The 8166-nt window shown below is 40.6% G+C and overlaps 1 long non-coding RNA gene across 1 annotated transcript; it reads left to right on the top strand.

The window, feature by feature from the left end:
- The first annotated feature begins 1262 nt into the window (after positions 1-1262).
- On the top strand, positions 1263-7439 carry LOC145549412 (uncharacterized). The gene is made up of 2 exons (XR_014085382.1): positions 1263-2257; positions 3737-7439. It is a non-coding gene; the product is annotated as an uncharacterized LOC145549412 (long non-coding RNA).
- The last annotated feature ends 727 nt before the right edge of the window (positions 7440-8166 follow it).

The raw sequence follows: 8166 nt of genomic DNA, 5'->3' as shown, positions 1-8166 counted from the left end.
TAAAAGTAAAACTACCACATTAACATTTGTACTTAAGTAAAAGTAAAAAAAGTACTGGCTTTTAAAAACACTTAAGTATTAAAAGTAAAAGTACTTGCTGAATGGATTACCTAATCGATAATATCATTAAGTGTACCGATCGTATTTAATTTTAATACATTAGAAATGTGCCATTTAATGAACAATGTCACAGATAAAGAATGTTTTTATTATGTTTACTCTCTGTAACATAGTTTAGACTTAGATATGTGATTCTATGCATCATAATTTCAGGGATGGAAACATCTCGTTTCCTGTCCTAACATAGCATAAACTTCACTTTTTTTTTTGCCACTGGTGGCATTTATTTTGAAAGAAATCCAACAGAAAGGGGATGGAAAGAAGGTGGGTGGGAGAGGACATGGAACTAAGGAGCCACATAGCAGAACCAGCACCTCGTGCTACGTCACACAGAAAAAATACATTTTACGTATCAAAATTGCTTCTCAAATTGATCTGAAAGATCCACATTCCCATAAAACACCTAGATATTAAATACTTAGAGCTGAAATAAATTTAATCAGTAAAGATCCATCCAGAAGAATCGGATTGTTCCTGAATGTCATATCAATGCAGACTTTGGTACCAGCGTTGTCCCATATATGCGACACCTCAGTCAACTCCTCCACACAATAATTCAGCGCCTGAGTAACAACTTTTTCTCATCGCAGATGCAACATCAGTCAGTACAGCTAGCTTTGCTAGCATCACGTCCACGGATCTTACCTTTCTTTAAGCTTTCCTTCCAAGTGACCAAGGGCGTAGGAACAAGTTTATCATTAGGGGGACACATATCGGAAACTTGAAAGATCTGTAAATAGCTTGAGCAAAAATGTCAAACAATGCTGTCATCAACGTGTTACTCTAATCTGACCCCTCGTAACCCGTAATCTAACTATTTACAATCCAATAATCAGATTAAAATTACGTATCCAAGTTAAGCATTTGTGATTATTTTTAGAAAACACATATTGTTGCTTTCTTCTTTTTCCTTGGGGATATAGGTTTCATATGTAACACCAGCGACACAAACGTAAACGATGGAGGGAAAAGAGATGCACATTTTCTAGCTGATGGATGAATTTTTCATTGAGTGATCAAATTACTCTTTCAAAGTAACTATGCCATCCATGGCAATAAACTAACTACACTATAAATCATATGTGTGTAGACCTGACACAGTAACACATTTTGATTTTGATAAACAATATTATTGTTGTTTTTAGACCATTTTTAAGTAATAAATGTTAATGGGAAAATTATAATGCAAGAACACAATCTGAAAGATCAGTAAACTTTAAATTATAATGAACATTTAACACTGCAACTGGAAGGCATTTCAAATATCCAAAATAAATAAACAAAATGACAAAAATAAAATGAATTTTGAAGTCTTTGTAAATAACATTTTCCTTCAAAAAAAGGTTTAGCTGAGACCAAAGCACCAACCTGAAAGCTTTTATCATACAGTTTTTTGTAGAAAGAAAGAGAAATAAAAAGAGAAGTGATAAATCATGCCAATGGAAATTATTGACTTTGTTTTAATTTTTCATGAGCACGGAGCTCGGTTCATTGTGCGCGTTGAAGCGGACACGCAGCGGCACGAGCTGACGCCGCCGCATGCGCAGCGCCTCGTGCATCTCTGGATCTTTGCAACTCGGTGCGGATCACGCGCGCCGCTCTCCCAGGCGGCTCCAATGTAAACCTCAACTATAAACCTTGGGGCTGGTACAGTTTATAATCAGTTAACTCACACATTGTGATTAACATTAGAGTTGCTACCTGTAACTATCCTGGCTCCCTGGCTGGGCTGGAAGTTTTGGCGGGTCTGAATCGCTGCCAACAAAAAACTCCGCTTCATCTCCAAGACGACGAACAAAATGTGTCCAGTTTTTGGCTTTTCCTTGCTCTCTGTAAAATAAGTGGTATTTCAAAAGAGCGGGAGAAACATTACATTTTTTTAATCAATAAGAATTTTTGTTGCTACGCTGTTAATCTGTTGCCAAGAGATGATCGTGTTTTCTGGTAACCAAGCTCCACAAAGTTCCATAAAGTAAACATCTGAGAGAGAGCAGAAGAAATCCTATGTTTTTTGAACAATAACCATTTTTGTTGCTAAGAGATGAGTGTGTTTACTGGTAACCAAGAGCCACGAAGTGAACTTCAGATATTTACTTTAGCGTAATTTGCCAACGGTAAATGTCTTGTATCTAATCAGGTAAGCGTTATTTCAAAAGAGCTTTTGTTTTATAAACTACTTGTTATTAATTTGGTTTTAAGAGATAAGCGGGGGTTTTTCTGGTAACGAACTGCCACGAAGTATAAATCGAGATTTTTACTTTTGTGTTGAATGTGTATTTAATATAGCCTATTTGCCATTAATGACAAAAAAATTACTTTTCTGCAAAATTGACCAACTGCAAAATTCTTGTTAGTGTAAAATAAGTGGTATTTCAAAAGAGCGGGAGAAACATTATATTTTTTTATCAATAAGAATTTGTTGTTGCTACGCTGTTAATCTGTTGCTTAGATATGATCGTGTTTTCTGGTAACCAAGTTCCACAAAAGTTCCATAAAGTAAACATCTGAGAGAGAGCAGAAGAAATCCTATGTTTTTTGAACAACAACAATTTTTTGTTGCTAATCTGTTGCTAAGAGATGAGTGTGTTTACTGGTAACCAAGAGCCACGAAGTGAACAAAAAGCAGAGCACAAACATTTCTAATGTAACTATTGCCCACATTAAAAGTAGGCTTTTTCCTAAAATAAGCTTTTTAGCTATTTTGTTTATTTATTAACCATGTTTAGCACACTGAATGGAGGAAGTCAATGTAAGACAACATGCTAGTTATAGCCCACATGCCACTGGCTGCATTTAGGCTAATATTACCATTATTCGATCTTGATATTGCCTAATGTTTTATGATACCAAGTATAGGCTACAGAACAAAGACAGAAATATTTACAAAAAGAGATGTTTAAGCAGAATCATTGCAAAGGCAGAAATTAGAAAAAAAAACCCACAATTTATCTTAAACTCCTAGAACTGGCTTTAATTCTTGAGTTAAAGGAATTCCATTAAAAAACAGAAACACCTGCTTTACAAGCAGATTTAAAATGTTCCTTTCTGTGAGCACCCTATGTATCATCTGATATTGTTCAGACAGGTTCAGATCTGATATCACTTACCTTGTTAAATTTCCTGTTCCTAAGTTCTCTGACGTTGCCCAGAAATTTGATAACGAGTCAGATTTCTAAGTTTTAAAATGTTATCAGAAAGGTAACACATTATTTTCCTTACACTTTACAGTTACGCAGCACTTTGTGTTGATCTGAAGTAATCATCTTTGTTGTAAAATATCTTGGAATTTGTGGCTGCAGCATTGCAAATGCTAGAAATAGTTATGGGATGTAAGCACTTCTGCACATCATGGTGCTTGTTAGAGAGCCCTAAATATTGTATGTTTATGTTATTTCCCTCAGTTGCTCAACATACACTGTTACAGAAACTCACAGTTTCAGTGTTGGGGTCACATTGTATTTGGGAAACGTTTGATAGTTCTGCACATAAGAAAAAAATAATGTAGTTTACTGCTAGGTGAAACGCTAGTTAAAATCAAACCTACTTGGAGATACTCAGACAATGTGTATATATATTTATTCATATTTATATAAATTCCCTTCTCACCCTTCCGCAGGTGGACTCTTTATCCACTGAGCTCGGGTCCTCTACCAGAGGCCTGGGAGCTTGAGGGTTCTGCGTAGTAACTTGGCTGTGCCTAGAACCTGACATTTCTGGACTGAGATGTCTGATGCTGTTCCTGGGATCTGTTTTAGCCACTGCTCCAGTTTGGGGATGACTGCCCCGAGGGCCCCAATGACCACAGGCTAGACTACCACAGGTCCCTGCGCTCCTCTGCCCTGTAGACGCAGGGTGTATCCTAGCAACCTGCGGCCTCTTTGCCGGGAGCACCGGATGCCACCTGATGGTGCAGACCCGCCGATTTCTGCCAGGATCGGGTTGGTAAATGCCAGGTCGCTGACAAATAAAACTTTTGTCATTAGGGATTTCTTTTCCTCTTATTGATTGGATGTTTTATTAACAGAATCATGGACAAGTGGTTTGGTGACTCCAGCATTTTTAATGAACTTGTACCGTGGAACTGCGGCTATTTTACTGCTCCAAGGACGTCAGGGTCCGGTGGATTAATAGTGACTGTTTTTAAAAGTAGTTTTACTTGTAAACAGTTCCCTCTGGCCTCATTTAGTAGCTTTGAGATCAGCCTATTTGAACTCGGCAGCTCTCACACTGTGCTGTGTGCGGCGGTCTATCGGCCACCGAAGTACAACAAAAACTTTATAAATGACTTTTCTGATTTCCTGGCTGATATTATGCCAGGGTATGACCGAGTTCTCATTGTTGGTGATTTTAATATTCATGTCTGTTGTCCTACTTCACCTATGGCTCAGTCATTTCTTAATGTTACCGATTCTTTAAATTTTGTGCAGTCTGACTGGTGCTACCCATGAGCATGGTCACAGTCTTGATCTGGTTTTATCTTATGGTCTACCAGTTTGTAATTTAGTGATTGGTGACTCATTATTTTCAGACCATATGCCTGTTTTATTTGAGATAACGCTGTCCTGTGCTAAAGCTAAAGCATGCACTGCAGCTCGGTTCTATCGTGTTCTTAACCCTTGTATTTCTGCAGTTTCTCGTGCTCCTTTTTCCTGATGTTGTAGTCACTTGGTACTGCTACATCCACCACAACGGCTTTCCTCTGTTGTTTATCCACCACCACAATGTCCGGTTGGTTCGTCATTACCATTTTGTCTGTCTGGATCTGGAAGTCCCACAGAATCTTAGCTCAGTTATTCTCCACCACTTTTGGGGGTGTTCCCCACTTTGATCTTCCAGTCCATATTCTACAGATGTTCCTGTACACTATGCCCGCCACTTGGTTATGTCATTCCATGTACGCTTTCCCTGCTAGCATCTTGCACCCTGCTGTTATGTGCTGGACTGTCTCAGGGGCCTCCTTGCACAACCTACACCTTGGGTCTTGTCTGGTGTGGTAGATCTGAGCCTCTATTGCTCTGGTGTTTAGGGCCTGTTCCTGAGCAGCCAGGATGAGAGCCTCTGTGCTGTCCTTGAGTCCAGCTTTTTCCAGCCATTGGTAGGATTTCCTGACATCGGCCACTTCAGTTATTTGTCGGTGGTACATCCCATGTAGGGGCTTGTCCTCCCATCATGGTACCTCCAGCACCTCATCCTCTGTTCCCCATTGTCTGAGACATTTATTGAGCACATTGCCTGTTGAGATCTTGTCCTTGGTGTATTTATGGATCTTGGATGTTTCATCCTGGACAGTGGCTCTCATACTCACTAGCCCTCTGCCTCTTTCCTTGCGGCTAGTCTCAGGGTGCTGGATTTGGGGTGGGACCCTCCATGCATGGTTAGTAGGTTCTGAGTCTTAACATCCGTGGTGTTCATCTCCTCCTTTGGCCAGCTAATTATTTATTTATGTATTTATTTTTATTTATAACAGACAGAAAAGACAATCAAGAAAGAAAAAAAATAAAAAATAGAATGAAACAGACTAGAGAAATAAGAGGTAAAACAAATTATGCCCAAGTGACAAGCAAATTTTATATTTTCTGTTTGAAAAGGAGCAGAAGATGTAATATCTTATAATGTCCTGCCCCTTTCATACTTATCAATTTATAATCAATTAACTGTCAAAACATCAAAACGAGACAACTTGTTTCCATTTTACATGACATTTAAAGATGTCTCATTATTTAAAAAGTATTTATATCATCAATAGTATTTACAGACTTTAAAACAGTCATCTTATAGAACATTTTGCAATAAACTCCTTTTTAATCAGTTTTTAAAGCTGGTTTATATTTCTACTTTTTTGAACTCATCATTCAATCCATTCTATACATCTACTCCACGCACCGATAAACAAAAACTCTGCATGGTTGTTCTAATACATTGTTTATTAAAATGTCCATCACCTCTTAAATTATAACTTCCCTCTCTGTCACAAAACATTTTCTGTATATTGGGTGGAAGTTGCTGATTTCTGACCTTAAACATGAATTGTACAGTTTTAATATTTCAGTATTCTGGGACCTTGTTGCTCTGCTTGGGTTCCCCAAGGTTCAGTTTTGGGCCCACTCCTCTTTTTACTGTACATACACCCAATAGGTTTTATTTTAAATCGCCACAGTAAAGGATTCCAAAAAGGTTTGGTTCCCTCAATTTAGAAAACTCAAGGAATCACCTGCCTTATTTACCTTCCTTGTTCCCCGTTTAGTCAGAATGATGAATTTGGGGTGGAGCCCTCCATGCATGGTTAGTAGTTTCAGAGTCTTAACATCCGTGGTGTTTATCTCCTCCTTTGGCCAACTAGCTATTCCTGCAGGATCTCTGATTACTGGTACGGCATAGCTGTTTATTGCACTGATCTTGTGCTTGCCATTGAGCTGGCTTCTCAGGACTTGCCTTATTTGTTGGAGGTATTTGGCTGTGACTCCTTTCCTTGTGACCTCATCGAGGTTGCCATTTACTTGTGGTATTCCCAGGTACTTGTAACTGTCCTCAACGTCTGCTATTGTTCCTTCTGGGAGTGAGACCCCTTCTATGTGGACGACCTTCCCTCCATCCGACCACACTTCTCTAGTCCGAATAACATCCCAATGTCAGTGCTGTAGATCCTGGTGGTGTGTATTAGTGAGTTGATGTCTCGCTCGCTCTTGGCGTACAGCTTAATGTCATCCATGTAGAGGAGGGTTAGGGTAACATTAATGGTGGCCCCATTCTTGAGTCGGTATCCGTAGCCAGTCTTGTTGGTGATTTGGCTGAGGGGGTTCAGATGCAGAACAGCAGTGGACACTTGTGCAAGTGATTTGCAGTTTGCATTATATATAAATAAAAAAACAAAATAAAAAAACAAAACTGCAACTGCAAACCAATTCTGCAAGTGGTTTGCAGTATATATTTAAAAAAATTAAATAAAATAAATCAATAAAAAACTGCCCTGAGACAGACTGGCGACCTGTCCAGGGTGTACCCCGCCTCTCGCCAGGAACGTTAGCTGGAGATAGGCACTAGCAACCCTCCCAACCCCACTAAGGGACAAAGGTGTAAAGAAAATGGATGGATGGATGGAATAAATAAAAAACTGCCCTGCGACAGACTGGCGACCTGTCCAGGGTGTATCCCGCCTCTCGCCCAGAACGTTAGCTGGAGATAGGCACCAGCACCCCTTCCCAACCCCACTAAGGGACAAGGGTGTAAGAAAATGGATGGATGGATAAAAAACTGCAACTGCAAACCAATTGTGCAGTTTGCAGTATATATATATTAAAAAATAAATAAATAAAAAAAAACCTGCAACTGCAAACCACTTGCACAAGTGTTAATCAAATGGGGCAGAAATCAAAAACTCTGGAAAGAATCATAATTCTTTCCAGGAAACTCTCTGCCCCCACTGCTGTTCTGCATAGGTCTGAATCCCCTCAGCCAAATCATCAACGCGAGCCATCCCGTCCTTCCAAACAGACTCCAGGTTGGTGGCTCATGGGATCCTCCCGGTCAGAGCCGTCATGCACTCCCGCGACATCTGCCCCCGACCCAGAGTCGGTTAGGCACCTTCTGTGGGAGTGCAGCGCTGCTGTGAACGTGTGGGCAAAGGCCGGCTCCTTGCAATTCCCATACTTGCCAGTAAGGGAGGTCCTCGACACGCAGCTAGTGCTGCACGGGGTGAGCCACCGGAAAACATAAAAAAGGGCCTCATGGAGATGTGGCTCACCCTAGCTACCATATGGACCTCCAGAAACCTGCTGGTAAGCAGGTGCAGGCAGATGCCCACCCACGTTTCTGTGATCCGAATGGTGGCAAAAAAAAAGAACATACAGAGCTACAGGTGGCGCGCCTGTAGCTCAAGGACACAGGCACAAAGAAGAATCGCCTGCGCCTCTTTGGATGAAGGAGCCGGTGCTCCACGGACAGAGGTACCAGTAGCGGCGGCCTGGCTCTCCGGGTGAGGCAGGTGGGAAGGAGCAATGAGGGAGGAAAGCCCCTCTGAGCACCATCGCTGTTTGGAAGAACGGGATG

The sequence above is a fragment of the Poecilia reticulata genome, chromosome 20, assembly GCF_904066995.2.
Source record: "Poecilia reticulata chromosome 20, P_reticulata-male-v2, whole genome shotgun sequence".
In the NCBI taxonomy this organism is placed as follows: Eukaryota; Metazoa; Chordata; class Actinopteri; order Cyprinodontiformes; family Poeciliidae; genus Poecilia; species Poecilia reticulata.
Note: the sequence above shows the minus strand (reverse complement) of the source record. Positions and strands in the feature narration are given on the sequence as shown.